Source organism: Amblyraja radiata, chromosome 7, assembly GCF_010909765.2.
Source record: "Amblyraja radiata isolate CabotCenter1 chromosome 7, sAmbRad1.1.pri, whole genome shotgun sequence".
Classification (NCBI taxonomy): domain Eukaryota; kingdom Metazoa; phylum Chordata; class Chondrichthyes; order Rajiformes; family Rajidae; genus Amblyraja; species Amblyraja radiata.
Window position 1 is genome coordinate 82,453,278 of NC_045962.1, and position 22,165 is coordinate 82,475,442.

The window sequence follows — 22,165 nt, forward strand, 5'->3', positions numbered from 1 at the left end:
CACCGCCAGAGGACAAGGCTCTCTAAACCCTTTCCTATCTGCCCAGTGAGTTTTAAAAGTCATAATTGTATCCGCGTGTAATGTTTCTTTTGGCAGTTCATTCCAGATACAGACTACCCCCCGAGTCAAAACTTTCCCCTGATTCCCTCTTAAATCTCTCTCCTCTCACCTTAAGTCTATGCCTTCTAATCCTCTTCCCTGGGAAAAAGGCTGTGAGCGTTCACTGTATCCTTGCCCCTCATGATCTTGTATGCCTCAGTAAGGTCACCGCTCAGCCTCCTACACTCCAGAGCCTATCCAACTTCTCCCAACAATTCAAACCTGCAAGGCCAGGCAACATCCTGGTGAATCTCATCTGCACCCCTACCAACATAATGACATCCTTGTAGAAACAAGGAACTGCAGAGGCAGGTTTACATCAAAGGACACAAAATACTGGAATAATTCAGCAGGTCGATGTCAGGCAGCACCGCTGAATAGGTGTTTTTTCAGGTTGGGACCCTTTGTCTGAAAAAGGGTCCTGACCCAAAATGTCGCCTTTCCATGTACTCCAGTGATGCTGCCTGACCCACTGAGTTACTCAACACTTAGTGTCCTTTTGTGGCATCCTTCCTGCAGCTGGGTGACCAGAACTGCACACGATACTCCAATAACTTCTTTCAATTGCTTAAACGCATCCCTCAGTATTTCCAAGATGCAGGACAGAACGCCACAGGAGATCCTTCTTCCCTGTGGCCATCAAACTGTACAACTCCTCCCGCTTTTGTCGTGGGGTAGACTGAGACTGACACCACCCCCCCCCCCCCCCCCACCCTTCTCAATCTTTGCACATCCCCCAAGCCTTTCCACTCATCACTTTAATTTCATGTTCATGTATTTTGTGTTTTTTTATGACTGTTGGCAGATGCTAAACATTTTAACTTCCCCTCCCATTCCCATACTTGAGCTTCCTGTCCTGGGCCTCCTTCACTGTCAGTGAGGCCTAATGCAAATTGGAGGAATAGCACCTCATATTTCGCTTGGGCAGTTTACAACCCAGCGGTATGAATATTGACTTCTCTCACCTCAAATAACCCCTTGCTTACCCTTTCTCTCCAACCCTCCTCCATCCTAGTTCTCCAACCAATTTGACTGTCCACCTGATTAAATGTTATATTGTACGCCTCCTTGGCACCTTCCCCTAACTAACAATGGGCTTTTCCTTCAGCTTCATTCCCTTTGATCTCTCGTTTTCACACCTTACCCATCCATATCTCTTGTTCCTCACTCTCCCTTGTCTCTCAGTCTGAAGAAGGGTCTCGACCTAAAACGACACCTATTCCTTCTATCCAGAGGTGCTGCCTGTCCCGTTGAATTGCTCGAGCATTTTGTGTCTATCTTCAGTTTAAACTAGCATCTGCAGTTCCTTCCTACACATGCTACCATACCTAATCGTTCACCCCAATGCAGACTTCAATTTTATCCTCCAGCCTTTCTCATCACTTTATATTAATGGAGTTATTACTGCACTAATCTTCCAATTGTGAGTTACAAGTTGCAGCAACCATCAACTACTTTTATTTATGTTACATCTTTAATGTAGTGAAACATCTCAAGATGCTTTACAAGAATATTATCAAAACAAACTGTTAAGCTTGCTATTGATTTATTATTGTCATGTGTACTGAGATACAGTGGAAAACCTAGGGCGATATCCTTTCATTTAATACTACACACGAGTAGAATCAATCCAGATACAAATGTAAGAGGAAAAAAAATAGAGTACAGAATATAGTGTTATAACGTTATAGGCTTTCAAGTGAAGATAGAAATAAAAAGTGCAAGGTCCATAATGGGGTTGGTTGGGAGATCGGACTACATCTTAACTTGTGGGAGAACCATTCAGTCGTCTGATAACAGCGGGGAAGAAGCTGTTTCTGAATGGTGGTACATGCTTTGAAGCGTTTGTATTTTCCGCCCAGCAGAGGAGGGTATGACCGGGGTATAAATGTCCTTGATTTTGTTGGCTGCTTTCCAAAGGCAGCTGCAGATGAAGTCGATGGTTGATGGTGGGGGGGGGGGGGGGGGGGGGTTAAGGGAGTAGGGGGAGGATGGAATGTGTGAAGAACTGGGCATGTCCAAAACGCTCTGCTATTTATTGGGGAAGAGTTATTTCCAAATCAAGCTGTGATGCATCTCGATCAGAAGAAGTTGGCAAGAACTGTAGAAGTTAGCAAGAGTTGTTGGAGTGTGCCCAACTTCCTTTGTCTTCCGAGGAAGTAGAGACCTTGGTTTGCTTTCTTGATTAAGATGGTTAGGAAGACATACACGATACCTGTTTTCAATAGCAGGGCATAAAATGTCAGAACTGGGAGTTTATGTTACAACTATATATAACAACAGTTAGGCCAGAAGCCAAGCAATGTGTACAATAGACAATAGGTGCAGGAGTAGGCCATTCGGCCCTTCAAGCCAGTACTGTCATTCAATGAGATCATGGCGGATCATCCCCAATCAGTACCCCATTCCTGCCTTCTCCACATATCCCCTGACTCCGTTATCTTTAATAGCCCTATCTGTCTCTCTCTTGAAAGTATCCAGAGAACCGGCCTCCATCACCCTCTGAGGCAGAGAATTCCACAGACTCACAACTCTCTGTGACAAAAAGTGTTTCCTCGTCTCCATTCTAAACATGGGAAAGCAGGATTTAGTTACTATGCAACAAATAGCTGGAATAAACTTCCTGAAGATTTAAGACTTGCCTCAACTTTGACCACTTTTAAAACAAGACTGAAAACTTTTATGTTTACTTTAGCTTTCAGCTAAATCTTAACTACATTGCACTTTTAACTTTTGCACTTTTTATAATGCATTTTTAATTTTGTTTTTCTTTTCTTTTAGTTCTTCTATTTTATTTCATTTTATTATTTCATTTATTGTATGACATGTTTGTATGTGAAGCACTTTGAGTCTGCCTCGTGTATGAAATGTGCTATATAAATAAAGTTGCCTTGCCTTGCCTAAATGGCTTACCCCTTATTCTTAAACTGTGGCCCCTGGTTCTGGACTTCCCCAACATCGGGAACATGTTTCCTGCCTCTAGCGTGTCCAAACCCTTAACAATCTTATATGTTTCAATAAGATCCTCTCTCATCCTTCTAAACTCCAGAGTGTACAAGCCCAGCCGCTCCATTCTCTCAGTATATGACAGTTCCGCCATCCCGGGAATTAACCTTGTAAACCTACGCTGCAGTTCTAGCTTGTAATGCCTCTATAACCCTGTTGTGACTAGCATAATGTCCGACATCTTGTAAGAAGATTTTATTTCCAACAACTAACAGAAACTTCTGGAGGGTCACTTGACCTCAGTCACAAGGCACTGGCCAACTCGCCAGCTTATACTCCTGGCCTCAAGAGGGGCTGGCATTTACATTACACAGTTGACACACAAAAGAAACATTGGAGGAAGTGCCGAGGAGATTCACCCCAGCTGTGAGAAGAGACTGTATAGATGAAGTACTTTTGCTTTGGAGTGGAGAAGGCAAAGGAGAAACCAGATCCCTCTGTGCACATAATCGTGAGCGGCATAGATATGGTAGACACTGAGAAACCTTTCATCTCAACAAAGGGCATCTATATCCAGAAGGCACAGGTTTAAAGTAAGTGCTGGGAGATTTAGAAGGGACGTGAGGAATTTTTCACCTGGAAAAAGTTGAAATCTGGAATGAATGTCTGAGACACGGACTCGCAGAACATTTAAGATGTGTTTAAGTATGTGGTGAAGTGCCACTGTATGGAAGGATACAAGCACTTCATGTGTCATGAAATGCCAAGGCACAGAGGGATACAAGCCCAGTGCTGAACAACTGGGATCACCAGGGTGACTCAGTGGCGCAGCGGTAGAGTTGCTGCCTTACAGTGCCAGGGACCCGGGTTCGATCCTGACTCTGGCTGCTGTCTGTACAAAGTGTTACGTTCTCCCAGTGACCATGTGGGCTTTCTCTGGGAACTCCAGTTTCCTCACACATTCCAAAGATGTGCAGGTTTTGTAGGTTAATTGGCTTCTGTAAATTGTCCCCAGTGTGTAGGATGCAAATCTGGGAAGACATAGAACTTGTGTCAGGATAGACAGAAATGCTGGAGAAACTCAGCGGGTGAGGCAGCATCTATGGAGAGAAGGAATAGACGACGTTTCGGGTCAAATGACCCGAAACGTCGCCTATTCCTTCTCTCCATAGATGCTGCCTCACCTACTGAGTTTCTCCAGCATTTTTGTCCACCTTCGATTTTTCCAGCAACTGCAGTTCTTTCTTAAACACTGGTGTACGGGTGGCCGTTGGTCAGCATGGAGGGCCTGTTTCCATGCTGCACCCCTAAATATAAAATCCACTAATAGCCAGTGTGGACACAGTCAGCACAGTCGGGCCTGCTTCGATTTTGTGTGAGTCGATGGCTTTGAAAAGTAACTTCCATGCAGTAATTTTGAAATATCGCACGTCTTTTATCTTTGCAAAGTTTCGACTGTTATTTCTGCCGGGTCAGTAGCTTCCCTCCTTTCTTTTCAAAATAAATTACTGATGGGCGATTAATGTCTTGTCAGCAAATCCAGCGAATTGAACAAAAAATCAATATCTACATCTTGTTCAGAGTTTGTTTGATAATGCTGTTGTGAAAGCATTTTGGGAGATTGCATAACATTCAAGGAACTAAATGAGTACGTGCTTTGCTTTGATGGTCGTGTGCTGAAGTTACATGTTCCACATCAAACAAGTACAGGTCCATCACTGGTTTTGCGTCACCTCCTTTAATCCGGACATAATTACGAGAGCACACTTGAAGTAGTCGTCCCCCCCCCGTCCCCCCCCCCCCCGGGAACCCACCCCCCAGCCCGAAAATGTGATACGGCCGATCTCAACCTCACCAGGACTTCTGCGCCGATCGGTGGGTCGAATTTGCCCTGGACCCTGGAACTCCAACACCATCGGAGCCGGCAGAACCATTCCCATAGCCGATTTCCACGGCTGACTTTGCGGGCCGCTATCTCAGCCCCTCGACGGCCTAGGCAGCCCATTCCGGTACTGTTGGAACTCCTCTCAGAGCCCATGATCTCTGTTGGTGCGGCAAAACGGATTATCCAGAAAGGCTCTGGAACCAAGGGTGCAGGAAAATCAGTGGTGGACCTGGTTTGAAACCAACCCCATCCAAGGCCGAAAGAAATTGCAGGGAATTGTGGACGTACCACAGACCATAACGCAAACCAACCTCCCTGATATTGACTCCATTCATGCCTCACGCTGCCTCGGCAAGGCCACCAGCATAATCAAGGACGAGTCGCACCCTGGCCACTGCCTCTCACAGGCAAAAGGTATAAAAGTGTGAAAATGCACACCTCCAGATTCAGCTTCAGTTTCTTCCTAACTGTTATCAGTCAACTGAATCATCCTTCTGCAACCAGAGAGCATTCCTGAACTACTAATTACCTCATCAGGGACCCTCGGACTACTTTCGATCAGACTTTACTGGCTTCATTTTGCACTGAATGTAATTCCCTTATCATGTATCTGTACAATGTGAATGGCACGATTGTAATCATGTATTGTCCTTCCACTGGCTGGTTAGCACGCAACAAAAGCTTTTCACTGTACCTCGGTACACGTGACAATGAACTAAACTGAACTGAAGTATTATACTGAAAAGATTACTATTATTATATTGCTTATCCATGATGCAATTCTTTTGGAAACCTGGTCATAAGGAGTAGAAGTAGAATTAGGCCATTCGGCGCATCAAGTCTACTCCGCCATTCAATCATGGCTGATCTATCTCTCCATCCCAACCCAATTCTCCTGCCTTCTACCCATAACCTGTGACATCCGTACTAATCAAGAATCTATCTATCTCTGCCTTAAAAATATCCACTGACTTGGCCTCCACAGCCTTCTGTGGCAAAAAATTCCACACTCACCACCCTCTGTCAAAATTAAATTGTCCTCATCTCAATATCATATTCTTTGCCTAATGTTGCTTCTCCCACTATTTATGCTTCCATTTCAACGTGCAATATCAGTAAAATTCTCTAAGCAGCTTGTACATCAGTTCAACAGCTTGAACAAAGTTACTTCTCGAAGGCATATGATTTTATTCCAGCATTTTGTATATTCTGTGAAACCAACAAACCTAAAGTGTCACCTTAGAGAGCAAGGAATTTCTGGATTAGACCTCCATCCAAAGGCGTTAATACCTTGCTGATAGCAAAATTAGTGGATTAAATAGGCAATTAAAATTGAGATTTAGATTTCCGATTAAGTTCAGCTGGAAATAATTAAAAGCTGTGCAAAATTAATTTGCGCTTCACACTAATACGTTTATCTTTGCTTCTTGCTGTGGAAATTCTTTCCCTATTTTTCTCTTGCCCTCCCACTTTATTGTTGAATGTTGAATTGCGATAATGTTGAAAACCTCCTCGAATTTGCAATTCAGCTACTTTTGGCCGATGAAAATGCAGTCACCTATAGAAAATTGGGATACCAGCAAATAAAAAGACGCTGAATTTGACAAAAAGAAACAATTGGAACAACACTGGTGGTGGGGGAGTGAAACTGTTCACTGAGATACCCACGGTAAAATATGGCCAAAGTTAGACACAAAAAGCTGGAGTAACTCAGCGGGTCAGGCATCATCTCTGGAGGGAAGGAATAGGTGACGTTTCGGGTCGTGACACCTTCTTACAATACAATACAATACAATTCAATTTATTGTCATTTGGACCCCTTGAGGTCCAAACGAAATGTCGTTTCTGCAGCCATACATTACAAACAAATAGACCCAAGACACAACATAATTTACATAAACATCCATCACATTGCTGTGATGGAAGGCCAAAAAAACTTATCTCTCCACTGCACTCTCCCCCCCGATGTCAGAGTCAAAGTCAAAGTCAAGGCCCCGGCGGGCGATGGCGAATTGTCCCGCAGCCATTAAAGCCACGCCGGGTGAAGCAAGGCCGCGCACCGGGTCTTGATGTTAGAGCCCCCGGCGCGCGCTCGCAGTCCCGCAGCCACTCCAAGCCGCGCGGGGCGGTGCTGTAAAGCCCCGCTCCAGGTGCTCTTCAACCCCGCAACTCGGGCGGGAGAAGTCGCCGTTGAGGAAGCCCTGAAAAGCGGTCTCCCTCCAGGGACCCGCGGGCTCCCGGTGCCGCCCGCCAAACCCGCAGTTGCAGCCACCGAATCTCCGGGGGTCGGGTCGCAGCAACGTCCACCACAGCTCCACCCGCTCTGGACTCGGCTAGCTCCGCGACGGTGAGGTGAGTAGTCGGAACCACAGCCCCCGGTCTTCCTGTTGGAGGCCGCTCCTCGTTGCAGCCCCAACGACAACGGAGACCCGACAAAGAAAAGGTCGGGTCTCCCGTGCAGGGAGAGATTTAAATCTCTGGTTTTCTCCCACACTCCAAAGATGTGCAAGTTTGTAGGCTAATTGGCTTGGTATAATTGTAAATTATCCCCAGTGTGTGTAGGATAGTGGTCGTGTGCTGGGATCGCTGGTCGGGGCGGATTCGGTGGGCCGGAGGGGTTGTTTCCATGCTGTATTTCTACACTAGTAACGAAACAGAGATCTTAGTTCAATTGAGACGCCACACATCAGTAAAATCAGACACCTGCATGGTGCAGATTCCGACTACAGAATCTATTTGAAGCAGAGGTCTTAGTTCAATTGAGACAGCACACATCAGTAAAAACGATGTTGCAAGCACAGAGATACAAGTCACATAGGCAATTGGAACTACAATTCAGGTTTTAATCCATATGAATGCTAAAGGGTATATTTGTGTGTTGCTATTGCTTCCTGATATTGGTATCATGAAGTTGCCAAGTCAAGTTGAGTTTATTGCCATGTGTATAATTACATTGAGGTACAGATACAGTAAAAATCATGCTTGCAGCAGCATCACAGGCACACAGGCAGTACAAAACCCTGGCTCGGACAAAACTCTGATTATTAATAACCCATTATCTGTTATTTGCACTATACCAGTTTATTTATTCATGTGTGTATATATTTATATTATGGTATATGGACACACTGACCTGTTCTGTAGTAAATGCCTACTATGTTCTGTGTGCTGAAGCAAAGCAAGAATGTGATTGTCCTATCAGGGACACATGACAATAAGCTCACTTGAACTTGAACTCAAAAAATATAAAAACAAAGAAATGCACATGTTGGTTATTACATAAAAGGACACAAAGTGAAGAAAGGGCTACCTGAAATGTTACCTATCCATGTTCTCCAGAGATGCTGCCTGACCCGCTGAGTTACTCCAACCCTTAGTGTCCTTTTCAGCACTCAAAAATGATAAATTATACATAAATTAATCCAATTCTGCAAGACAGTGGGGGGGGAGGGGTCTACAAAAAGCAAGATATTAGTACACCCACTTAGGAAGAAAAACACTCATGGTGGTGCAAGTGATGGCGTGTAGTATTCCGGTAGCAAGGCAGCATTAGGATTGTTTGTGTAAGAAGGAAGTACAGATTCTGGTTTAAACCGAAGATAAACACAAAAAGCTGGAGTAATTCAGCGGGACAGGCAGCATCCTGGAGAGAAGGAATCGGTGATATTTCGGGTCGAGACCCTTCTTCAGAGTGGTTAGGGAGAAGGGAAACGAGAGACATAGATGGTGATGTGGAGAGATAAAGAACAATGAATGAAAGATATGCAAAAAAAGTAATGATAATAAAGGAAACAGGCCATTGTAAGCTGTTTGTAGGGTGAAAATGAGAAGCTAGTACGACTTGGGTGGGGGAGCGATAGAGAGAGGGGGAATGCCGGGGCTACCTGAGGTGAGAGAAATCAATATTCATACCACTGGGCTGTAGGCTGTAAGGATTATTGTTTGTGTTGGTTTAAGAAGCTTGATTGTTGACAGCTTGGAGAACCTGAGCTTGTAGATGCATTTTGCCTTGAAGGTATCTGGGTAGATATGGGGTCTCTGAAGTATCTCTGGCTGTTCATTGATAGGCAGGTCTCTGTTTCTGTTTCCACTAGAGCGAGAGTCTAGGACTAGAGGTCATAGCCTCAGAATTAAAAGACGTTCTATTAAGAAGGAGATGAGGAGGAATTTCTTTAGTCTGAGGGTGGTGAATCTGTGAAATTATTTGCCACAGACGGCTGTGGAGGCTAAGTCAGTAGGTATATTTAAGGCAGAGATAGATAGATTCTTGATTAGTACAGGTGTCAGAGGTTATGGGAGAAGGCAGGAAAATGGGGTTAGGAGGGAGAGAGAGATCAGACATGATTGAATAGCAGAGTAGACTTGATGGGCCAAACGGCCCAATTCTATTCCTATCACTTATGATCTTATGATCTTACCACGACTAGAGAGCAGTTCTAAACTACTATCTACCTCATTGGAGACACTTATTGGGCTTTACTGGTTTTATCAGCGGAACCATCTAGGCTACACCATTACATCAATTACCCCATGGACGTCCCTGGCCAGGACTTGCCCCGAAAGCAGTGGACAACCCTCAGCCGCTTGAGGACAGTCATCGGACGCTATGGAGTACGGATGTGGGGACCCAACACAGACAGTGGAGCACATAATCACCAGTTGCCCCCAAACACCGGCCACCGAATGGTGAACGAGGCCTGATTGACCAGGACGATGACACGTTGGCCTGGCTCGCCTCAACGGAGCTGCAGGTCTACGCAACAAAACCTTTTCACTGTACCTCAGTGCAGATGACAATAAACTAAACCAAACTAAACTGTTCGCTTAAGCGAACTCTGAGGACTACGGACAGTGTATGAGCAGCACACAGTAAATTCTAAGGTTATCATGTCAGATCTCCCAATGTCAGCAGGCACTTCATTAAACAGCAAGGAATCAGCACAAGTCTTATTTAAACCGTATCTTGACAATCATAGATTTGTGTTTCAATTACTTTCGATATAGGTGGAAATGATCCTCGAGTGAATAATAATGCATTCCTGACTGGGGGCAGAAAAGTACTCTGGGCAGTTAGAGTCGTAGAGTGATGCAGCACGGAAGCAGGCCCTTCAGCCCAATTCATCCAAGATGTACCGTCCAAGCTGGTCCCATTTGCCAGTAAGAAAGAACTGCAGATACTGCTAAGATCGAAAGTAGACACAAAATGCTGGAGTAACTCAGCGGGTCAGGCAGCATCTCTGGAGAGAAGGAATGGGTGACGTTTCGGGTAGAGACCCGAAACGTCACCCATTTCTTCTCTCCAGAGATGTTGCCTGTCCCGCTGAGTTACTCCAGCATTTTGTGTCTACCCCCCATTTGCCGGTGCTTGGCCCATCTATATTACTAAAAGTCTGATCTTGACCACTTCCTGTTGTTCTGCATATTGATTTTAGAAAAAACTCTGCCACTTACGGCTGTGATTTTTGGCCATCTTACTCAGAGTCCCCCTCCGCTCATCAGGTGCCGAGGATTTTTCCCATCGATGAAAAATAAAAGTTATCAGTGTTTAAAAAATGTTGAGATTCTCTCTCCTGTCAATCACGCCATGAAGGCCATACCCCTTCTGGTGGGAGGGGGGAGGGACTATAAAACCCAGAAGTGTAGGCGTGGCTCAGTCTCTGCAAGATGGAGGAGAGGTCACGACTCGCTGTCTTTAGTGGCCTTGCACCCTGCTTGAAATGCTATGCAACTGCACTTGAATTTGGTGGCCTTGCACCCTGCTTGAAGTGGTAAGAAACTGCACTTGAATTTGGTGGCCTTGCAACCTCCTTGAAATGGAATTTGAAGGAATAGCCGTGAGTCAACTGCCAGCCCATCAGCCGTGAGTGAGCTGCCAGCACATCAGGCTTGAGTGACTGAGCCGCAAGCCCAAGAATCCCACAATGTCCATACTAGCCCCCCCCCCCCCCCCCCCCCCACTGGCCACCAATATTGGAATTGGTGGAGAGGTGGAATATTGCGTTGGGGGACCAGCCCTCCCGTGTGATGCTGGGCCCCACTTAGTCTAGTAACCCTCTAATCCTTTCCTCTCCATTTTGGGATATTTTTGCAGTGGGATGATTTCACTTAAACATGTACAGGTGCACAACCTTTTATCCAGAAGCCTTGGGACCAGACACTTGTCGGATTTCGGAATTTTTCGGATTTCCGAATGGAAGATCTTTAGCGTAGATTAGGTAGGTAGCGCGGGCGGCTTGAAAAGTCTGGAGCGGCTGCCTCCTCCCCGGAGAATCATTGCATAAATGTTAGTCAGTTAGTTTGGAGGGATTTTATGTGGTGGGGGGGGTGAAGGGGGAAACTTTAATTCTTAGTCCCCTACCTGGTCGGAGAGGCGGGAAGCGGGCAATGCCTTACCGGGTCGCCATGCAGTAAGTTCCGGAGCGCTGTGGCCGCCGACTCCCAACATCGCGGAGCTGGGGGCTGCGGGCGTCCGGCCGCGGGCGGCGCCGGTTGGAGCTCCGACCCCGGCAACTCTACCCCTGGCTGCACGGCGCTCCAAATCCAGCGCCGCACGCGGCCGGACGCCCGCAGCCCTAGCGCCGCGATGTTGGGAGTCGGCGGCGTCGCAGCGCTGGGATACCAGCGGGGAGCGGGCAATGCCTTACCGGGTCGCCGTGCGGTAAGCTCCGGAGCGCTGTGGCCGCCGACACACAACATGTCGGCGGCCACAGCGGTGCTGGGGCTGCGGGCGTCCGGCCGCGGGCCGCGCTGGATTTGGAGCGCCGCGCAGCCAGGGGTAGAGTTGCCGGGGTCAGAGCTACAACCGGCGCCGCCCGCGGCCGGACGCCCGCAGCCCCCAGCTGGGAGTGGGCGGCCACAGCGCTCCGGAGCTTACTGCACGGCGACCCGGTAAGGCATTGACCGCTCCCCGCCCAGGTAGGGGACTAAGAATTAAAGTTTCCCTCTTCACACTCCCCCCCTTCACATAAAAGCCCTCCAAACTAACTGACTAACATTTAAGCAATGATTTACAGATGTTTAAGTGTCACCCCGGTCTCCGGGTAGGAGGCAGCCGCTACAGTAGTACAGACCTGGGTTGACCGTGGGTCGTTTCGGGTCAAGTTTGGCGCCAAACGCGAGCTTTGGTGTGCAGACGACATCCTGGAAAAAATGGCCGGTTTTCGGAGTTTTTCGGTTTCCGGAACTCCGGATAAAAGGTTGTGCACCTGTACTAGTTCAATCAGTTCCGAGCACAGTTTAGCACACTCAGAACATAGAACAATACCGCACAAGAATAGGCCATTCGGCCCACAATGGCTGTGCCGAACAAGATGCAAAGACCAACCCTTATCTGCCTGCACATAATCCCTATCCCAGAAGTCTGAAGAAGTATCTTGACCCGAAACACCACCTATCCATGTATCCCAGAGATGCTGCCTGACCTGCTGAGTTTAGTTTTGTTTAGAGATATTACGCTGAAACAGGCCCTTCAACCTACCGAGTCCATGCCGACCAGCGATCCCCACACACTAACACTATCCTACACACACCCGGGACAATTTACAATTTTTACCTAAGCCAATTAGCTTACAAACCTGTACGTCTTCGGAGTGCGGGAGGAAACCGGACATCCCAGAGAAAATCCACACAGGTCACGGGATGAACATACAAACTCCATACTGAAAGCACCCGTAGCCAGGATCGAACCCGGGCCTCTGGCGCCGTAAGGCAGCAACTACTGCTGTGCCACGCGTAGAGTTACTTGAGCACTTTGTGTCCTTTTATCCACATCCCTCCATTCTCTGCATATCCAGGTACTTATCCAGAAGTCACTTAAATGCCACTATCTTGGTATTTTTTTAAAAATCAGGTGCTTCGTAATTCGATATATAGGTCAATACTTGGGTTGAAATAAGCTGGTAGGAATCAGTTAGAAATATGAAGAGAATCCAGATTGGCAAATGTCACCGTCAGTCAGCTGTGACCTGGCTCTGGGACATCCTTCGTCTTATCTGCATAAAACAGACAGATTTCTGCTTACTAGAGCAGAGAGAGAGAGCAAATAGCTACTTCAGGAGCACAATGGCCATTTAAAAACAAAATATTGTAACTGAGATTGTGGTGTATTGGGTCAGAATCTAATGATTCACTGTAATGTGTATTCTGTTTCCCCAAAGCACAGGCAAAAGTGTTAAATTGCACATAAATGTAACCTGGCTGGGATCATTTATGCTTCAGATTGGATTAGGAGCGGGGACTGTAACTGAACCATTTCAGGTTGACGGTTCAAATAGAGACACAAAATGCTGGAGTAACTCAGCGGGGCAGGCAGCCTCTCTGGAGAGAAGGAACAGGTGATGTTTTGTGTCGAGACCCTTCTTCAATCTATCTGGTGAAATGAGGCAGAAGAAGGGCTCAACCTAAAAAACATCACCCATTCCTTTTCTCCAGAGATGCTGCCTGTCCTGCTGAGTTAAGGGCCTGTCCCACTTGGACGACCTAATCCATGAGTTTAAAAGACCCTAGGCGAGTTGAAAAAAATGTCAAGGTTGTGTTGACTCGCCGAAGTAAAAGACCTCCTACGACTATGTCTACGACCCCCCTCGACCTCAGTCTTCCACACCTAAGACCAACTACGACTAGCTACGAGTGGAAAATGATCACATGATAAAATGATGTCAGGTTTGCATTTTTCTTCTCGAGCCAGTTACCGACCTATGACTACCTACGACTATCTACGACTTCCTACGACTACCATCACGACCTACCTACGACCTACCTACAAGTAAAAAGTGGCGACCATGCTGCGAGTATGAATCAAGGGCAAACTCGCCATAGGTCGGCAATTAGGTCGTGAAAGTTGGATAGGGGATTTACTCCAGCATTTTGTGTCTATCTTTGGTGTAAATCAACATCTGCCGTTCCTTCCTACACACACTGACTTTTCTAATAGATGAGTTCTGCCCACCCATGACAAGAGAGGAAAATCATCTATGATGGAATTTTGGTGGGTTGTTGGTGCTTGTGGACGGGGTGATGGGAGTATTGGACAAAACATAAACACTGATTAGAGTGTGTAGGAGGGAACTACAGATGCTGGTTTAAACCGGAGATAGATACAAAGTGTTGGAGTAACTCAGCGGGACAGGCAGCATCTCTGGAGAGAAGGAATGGGTGACGTTTCGGGTCGAGACCCATTTGGGCGGGTCTCTTGGTTTCACACCTTACCCTTCCACATCTCTTGGTCTCCCTCTCCCCTGACTCTCACTCTGAAGAAGGGACTCGACCCGAAATGTCACCCATTCCTTCTCTCCAGAGATGCTGCCTGTCCCGCTGAGTTACTCCAGCATTTTGTGTCTAACACTGGTAAGAGTGTTTTATTCTTTAGAATAGTCACCATTTTCCTCAAGGTTATCGCTTGGAAAAAGTCAGTGACGGTTGAACCAGGGATTTTGTTCCATTTACGGTCCTGTGCGTAAAAAATGCAATGCTCAATGGACTATTAACTCAGTGACAAGTTCCATCGGAGAAGCTCAAGCAATTCATGGCTTGATGCTTTCTAAATGCATTTTTCTTTTGGTGTGGATTTTGGATTGGGGCACACTTGCGTGACATTCTCAACTTCACGATAACCAAATGTGAAATGTACTTTAGTTATTCAGCTCAATTTTATTCATGGCATTTGTGTTTATCTCAGTTGTTTGCTTTCTGCATTCACAGGACTGGTTGCATTGTTGTCAAAAGTTGTATACATTAGGAAAGTCGCACTTTCTTCACCAGAGCTATGCGAGCATGTCGGGGTAAGATGAGGCAAAATAATAGGACAGACACAAAAAGCTGGAGCAACTGAGTGTGTCAGGCAGCATGCATCTCTGGAGAAAAGGAATATGTCATGTTTCTGGAGAAGGGTCTCGTCCTGAAACATTATCAATTCCTTTTCTCCGGAGATGCTGCCTGACCCGCTGAGTTTTTTGTGTCTATCTTCAGTATAAACCAGCATCTGCAGTTCCTTCCTGCAAAAATAAAGGAGGCTTGTGTGAGACACTGAGGCTATTATAGTTCAAAGCTGAGAGAAGTATACAGCGTGGAGGGGTGGAGTTGAAAGGGAAATTGGGAAAGCAAGGAGATGGTATGAAAAATATTGGCCAGTTAAACTGCAGAAAAGCCAAAGTCTTAAGGGCCTGTCCCACTCATGCAAATTTTTTTTGACGCCTTGCTGGCACCCATCGTAGTCACAGCAGGTCGCCAAAATGTTTTTAAATGTTGAAAATCCAGCGGCAACCAGAAAAAGGTACGACTCTTTGGGCGACTACTCACGACCAAACAGGTGTCACCCCGCGTCACCTGGGGACGCTTGTGTCGTCGGTCGGGGGCTGTCGGTTGGCCCGGTGGGAGTTGAGCTGGGGAAGCTCCAACTCCAGCCCAACCCCGCTCCCCGACGGACCAGGGACCGTCAGCCAACCCCCCCCCCCCCCCCCCCGAGCACCAGCCATACACGCAAAGCGCTGCAGCAACTCGGCCTCCTCCCCACGCCGGCTGCAAGCCCGGCGCAACACCTCCAGCTGCCCCAGGAAAGGGACGAGATACCCAGGAGGGGACGGGGATGGTCCAGCAGCAACTCAACAGACCCGGACCCGACACCGACCACGGAAGAGCACGATCTCGCTCACTCACCATAGCATAAAGCAATAAAAACAACAAAATAATCTTAGCTTTTAACAAAGGAACAATAAATACAGCTATTTCATGTTTGAAAGCAGTATTTTCTTACCTAGAAGAATCAAAGCTGGAAAAAATGGAAGAAATGAAGGTCCACTGCTTCACTACTTTCCAACAATGTTTATGCATAGTGACCTTTGACCTGGGCATGTGCAATCGGAATACCGAACTCGCTTATTCATCATCGGCGGTTACTCCAAACGAGTATGCCTGTCCTCTCCTATGGAGGACGCGTGTGCGTGACTTTGTTTAACGTGGGGAGACTAGTGCACAGACAGCCACCCCACGGTCCTTGACAGATCTGGGTCAGGATCCAGTGGCATGGAGTCCAAGACGACTGTGGACCCTTTTCTGCTGCAGCCTTCATCCGCCTTCCCAGCCGTTGTGACGCTCCACTAAGTTCAGCCATCATCCTCCGCCTGTTCCACCGTTGAGGTCTTGGTTGGATTGCTCTTTGTCAGAGACCTCCCCCTCGACCATACCGCCATGGGTGGCCCTACCAGGAGCACAGCTCCAGACGGCATCGCTCTCAGGACCCTTTTGTCTCTTTATTTGTCCCTGTTTCATCTCTAGCTTTTCTCCCTCCTGCCAATCACCCCACCCCTTCCTCCGCCTTTCCAACCATCACTTGCCAGAGTTTATCTTGCCCGCATGGCTTTTCCAGATTTTCTTCCCCACTACAATCAGTCTGAAGAAAGGTCCCGACCCAAATATGCTGCCTGACCCACTGTGTTACTCCACACCGCAAGATTCCAGCATCTGCAGTTTCTTGCGTCTGCAATGTATTTCATGTTCTCTACATGTACTTTTATCAAGGCTTTTGAAGGTCAAACACGTCGGAAATTTCCTTTGGAGATTTGGCAGGGCAATGGCACTTTAATCTGGACAAGTCTGAGTTGATGCATTTTGAGAGGCCAAATACAAGAGGAATGAGTACGGTAAATGGCAGGACCTTTAGCAGTATTGACGTACAGAAGAATCTTGCCGTGTAAGTTCATTATTCCCTGAATATAGCAACACAAGTGGATTGGGTGATCAGAAGGTCACGCTTGTCTTCCTCAGTCGGGGCGTGGAGTATAGGAGTCGGCAACTTCTGTGGCGTTGGGCCACATTTGGAGTTCTGTGTGCATTTCTGGTCCCCACACCATTGCAAGGATGTGATTACTTTTTTTGGGAGGGTTCAGAAAAACCTGGGGTAACTCAGCGGGTCAGGCAGCATCTCCGGAGAGAAGGAATAGGTTGAGGGAAGGGTTGAGACCCTTCTTCAGACTGAGAGTCAGGGGAAAGGGGAACGAGATGTATAGACGGTACTCGGGCCAAATGGAAAACACTACAAAAAGTAGTAAACACTGCCCAGTCCATCATCGGCTCTGACCTTCCTTCCATCGAGGGGATCTATCGCATGCGCTGCCTCAAAAAGGCTGGCAGTATCATCTAAGACCCACACCATCCTGGCCACACACTACAATACAATACAATACAATACAATACGGTTTATTTGTCACATTGCACATAAGTGCAAGTGAAATGAATATGTCAGCAGCGGTACAATTATAAAGAACACACACAAAAACACAATAAAAATGTAACATAAACATCCACCACAGCATTCATCACTGTGGTGGAAGGCACACAATTTGGCCAGTCCTCCTCAATTTTCCCCCGTGGTCGGGACCTCAACTCTCCGCAGCCGTTGCTGCGGGCGTCCAGATGGTAAAAGGACATGGTACAAGTCCAGGTAAGTCCAGAGTCGGCTCTTCCCCACCGGAGACTGCGGCTTTAAGTTGGTGTAGGCCGCAGGCCGGCGGTCGAAGATTTAAAGTCTCCGCCGCGCCACAGACAGAAGCACCGCAGACTGCAGGGTCGGCGGTCGAAGCTCCCCTCCAGGGGTGATGGTAAGTTCACGCCGGGCCCGCGGTAGAAGTTGGCCGCGGGCCGGCAGTGATGGCTTCTTCTTCCCCCGGGTCCCCCACGAGGGATCCCGGGCTGTAGACGCCGCGCCAGCTGGAACTGTGCAGACCGCGCGCGGCTTCAGGCTGCCGGCTGCCCCGGGCCAGCAAAACGGAGCGCTCCCCTCCAGCGAGCCCCAGCGAGGGCTCGCCCGCTCCACGCCGAGCGCGTCTCTGGGAAAGGCCGCGCCGATCCTTGCTGTTAGGCCACGGGGAGGCGACCTGGAAAAAGTCGCCTCTCCATGGAGGAGGCGGCCGAAACGGTTTCCCCCTCACCCCCCCACACCACCCCCCACACAAAACACACAAAGAAACATTAAAAACATACTTTAAAACATACTAAAAAAATAAAAAAAGTTGAAAAAAATCATCTCCCTGCTACCTTCAGGTAGAAGGTACAGGAGCCTGAAGACTGCAACAACCAGTTTCAGGAATAGCTACCTCCCCACAGCCATCAGGCTATTAAACCTGGCTCGGCCAAAACTCTGATTATTAATAACCACTATCTGCTATTTGCACTTTATCAGTTTATTTATTCATGTGTGTATATATTTATATCATGGTATATGGACACATATCTGCTTTGTAGTAAATGCCTACTATTTTCTGTGTGCTTAAGCAAAGCAAGAATTTCATTGTCCTATACAGGGACACATGACAATAAACTCACTTGAACTTGAACTTGAAGCACTGGTAATCAAGGAAATGTGGACCCCATAATGGTCCTTTGTCGGCTGTAGGAGAGGCGATAACTCAACAGGTCAACAATAAAGCTAGTACAATGACTAGGGTAGACCAGGATGTTGCCTGGATTAGACAGTGTTAGCTACAAGGGGAGGTTGGCTCACAGGATTGCTTACTCCGGAGCGTCAGAGGATGGAAGGGTAACCTGATGTTCGGATATAAAATTATGAGACGCATAGGTAGTATTCAGTATTTCAGTATTTACTTTAATGTCATTTTAACTGAGTACTTACATACACAGATGAAACGAAAAAAATGTTTCTCAATCAGTTCCCGTCAGTGCAGTTAATAACAACAGAATAAATACATATAGCTTTAAAAATTAAAATTACCATTTCTAAAATAGGCCTAAAAATTGAAATAAAAACAGACATTCAGACCGAACAGTGGCTTTGCTTTGACAGGTGCCTAGCTGTCAAAGTATGGGCGAGGTTAGATGTGTTGGTGTATGATATATGGGGAGGGGACACAGTCTGTTAACCAGTCTTATTGCCTGTGGGAAGAAACTGTGTAGCATCCTGCTGGTTTTGCAGCTGATGCTCCTGTACCTCTTCCCAGATAGGAGAGACGGTGAGAACCTTTTTTGTAGGGTATAAATGTCAAGTAGTAGATGGTTTTGCTTGCAGGCAATGGAACTCACCTACGACACATGGCGACAACCTACGACAGCAGAAACTGTCTCAACTGTCGCCCAAAAATGTTTTAACATGCTGAAAATGTTGCCGCAGTCACCCAAAAAACGCCTAAGTGGGATAGGCCCTTTACTCCATCATTTTGTGTCTCTCCAGAGATGCTGCCTGCCCTGCTGAGTTACTCCAGCATTCTGTGTCTATCTTCGGTTTAAAACTAGTATCCGCAATTCGTTCCCACGTTCTTTTATAGGGAAGGTAGACAAAATTGCTGGAGAAACTCAGCGGGTGCGGCAGCATCTATGGAGCGAAGGAAATAGGCAACGTTTCGTCCCGAAACGTTGCCTATTTCCTTCGCTCCATAGATGCTGCCGCACCCGCTGAGTTTCTCCAGCAATTTTGTCTATCTTCGATTTTCCAGCATCTGCAGTTCCTTCTTGAGCATTCTTTTATAGGGAGTTATTGGTGCTGGCATGTGCTGCAAGGGGTGGCGATGGAAGCAGATACGATAGCGGCTTTCCAGAGGTTTCTAGGCAGGCATAAAAACAGACTGGAAATGTAGGCAGACCCCCCACCACGTGCAGACAGACTGTATGAGTTTAGAGTGCAATCAAGTTCGGCACAGACATGGGCCTAGTAGCTTGTTTGTGTGTTACTGTACTATGTTCTAAATAAGTTGACTTGGCGGCAGGATGCAAAGAGTGATAAGGATGGGTGTTTCTGTGGCTGTTCCCGCAAAAACTCAGCACCTGTCCTTTTGTTTTTTGTAATGTATACAAATGATTTAGACCTAAATAAAAGGGGAACCATGAAGTTTCCAGATGATGGGGAAAAAATGGCTGTGTTAACAACATGGAGGAAATCTGTTGATCACAGGAAGCTGCAAATAGAAACACAGAAAATAGGTGCAGGAGTAGGCCATTCGGCCCTTCGAGCCTGCACTGCCATTCAATATGATCATGGCTGATCATCCAACTCAGTATCCTGTACCTGCCTTCTCTCCATACCCCCTGATCCCTTTAGCCACAAGGGCCACATCTAACTCCCAGTGCTGGTGCACGAGGGTCGATGGGCCGAAGGGTCTGTTTCTGCACTGTATCTCGCCAGACATCCGGTGGCGCTGTCGATGGCTGCCTCCGCCTACAGTCTGTTTATCTTTTAATCGCTTTTTATTTTTAATTGTTTAAGGTATGGTTTTGGAGTTTTTATTTTAGTATTTTATGTGGGGGAGGGGGGTAGGATAAGGGGGAAACCGTCTTTCAGTCACTTCCTGGCGAGGATACGACTATCATCCAAGTCGCGCCCTCGCCCCCCCTCCTCGCGGCCTACCAACTGGATTGGCGCGGCCTTTCCTGCCGGGGACCGGACCAGAGCTTCAGCAGCGGCGGCGCAGCGCTGGATACATCACCGAGCGGGCGATGCCTCACCTGGGATCACCCGTTTGAGGCTCCAGAGTGTTGGGCCTGCTGCATCGACATCGCGGAGCTGTGGTCTGCGCAGCTCCCAGCGCGGGCGGCGCTGACCAACATCGCGGAGTCCTGGGACCCTTTGCGAGGGCCACCAACGTTGAATCTCCACCCAGCTTGGCCTGTGGACTTGGGGAGCCGCGGACTACGGTGGGAGGTGGCCGATTCAGAGGTTCAGGCCGCTGAGGATGTTCTTCCATTCAACTTTGGGGTTCCATCATTCCCGGCAAGAGGGCCTGAACATCGGGCCGCCCGTAGCGGCGACTGCGGGGGGCTCGGGAGGCCACGACCACGGGTGAACATTGGGGAACATCAGCGAGGAAGTTGACTGGACTTTGGTGCCTTCCCTCACAGTGGGGAACTTTGGTGCCGCTGTGGGGATGTTTGTGTTGTGGGCTATCGTGTTCTGTGTATTTTTTTATTCTTATGACTGTATGCGAAATAGCATTTCGTTGTCTATTACTTGAAGACAATGACAATAAAGTTGAATCAAAATCAAATCTAAAAACTAAACGATTGCATTAAAAAGGCCACAGGGGTGATTTTCAAATATATTACGTGGCAAAAGATTTTTAGTTGCAGCCAAAGGTTGTCAATGCTCGGATTGCCGAACTAGGGTTGTTCTGCTTAGAACCGAGGAAACCAATGGGAAACTTGTTGAGGTAAATAAAGTTGAGCGGCTTAATGTGAATAGGAATCTATTCCCCTTATCTCAGGAGTCAAAAATCAGAGGGCATAAATTTAAAATAATTGAAGGATTAGAAGGAAGATAAGGAAAATCATTTCTTGCCTGGAGACTGATAGGCATCTAGAATTTAATACCTGAGGAAAAAAAAACATTAATCGCATTTATCAAAAAAACTGAGTATGTGTTTGAAGAGCTGTGACCTTTAGCGATAGGAAGCTTATACTGTAAGGTAGGATGAGGCTGGATAGGTTTTTTTCAACTGGCAAGGATAATCGAATGGCATCCAGTGTCTTGGCAAAAGAAGGCACAAAGTGCTGGAGTAAGTTAGCGAGTCAGGCAGCATCCCTGAGAAACATGGATAGGTGATGTACTTCTGCAATCCTTTTGTCTCATATCTTCTGGTTTTTATCTCTCATGTCCAACCGTCTGGCTATCCCTCGCCTGTGTTCAACTATGACCTGCCATGTTTTGTCCAGCCCCTCCTCTCTTCCAGTTTTTTTCCCTACCCCCACCCCACACAATCAGTCTGAAGAAGGGTCCCGACCTGTAACGTCACCTATTCACGTTCTCCAGGTATGTTGCCTGGCACGCTAAGTTATTCCAGCACTTTGTCTTTTTTTGTAAACCAGCATCCACAGTTCTTTGTTTTCTCATCCTTATGTCTGTGTTTCTTTAAAGATACAGCCTGGAAACGGGTCCTTTGGCCCACCGAGTCTGCACCGGCCAGCGATTACCCTGTGCACTGGCACTATCCTACACACTCGGGACATTTTACAAATTCCAGAAGCCAATTAACTTACAGACCTGTATAGCTTTGGAGTGTGGGAGGAAATCTGAGCGCCCAGGCAAAACCCACCCGGTCAGTCATAGGGAGAACGTACAAACTCCATCCAGACAGCACCCTTAGTCAGGATCGAACCTGCGTTTCTGGCGCTATAAGGCAGAAACCCTTCTGTTGCGGTACTGTGTCATTTGACGAGGAATTACTTTCTCGAGTGCATAGGTCAGAGGGTACAGAGAAGATTTATGAGGATGTTGCCAGGAATAGAGGTTGAGCAGGT

At 47.2% G+C, this 22,165-nt stretch overlaps 1 protein-coding gene across 2 annotated transcripts in view; it reads left to right on the top strand.

The window, feature by feature from the left end:
* The window catches only part of hspbap1 (HSPB1 associated protein 1), a 136,983-nt gene that overhangs the window by 6,280 nt on the left and 108,538 nt on the right, over positions 1 to 22,165 (top strand). The window lies entirely within an intron of this gene.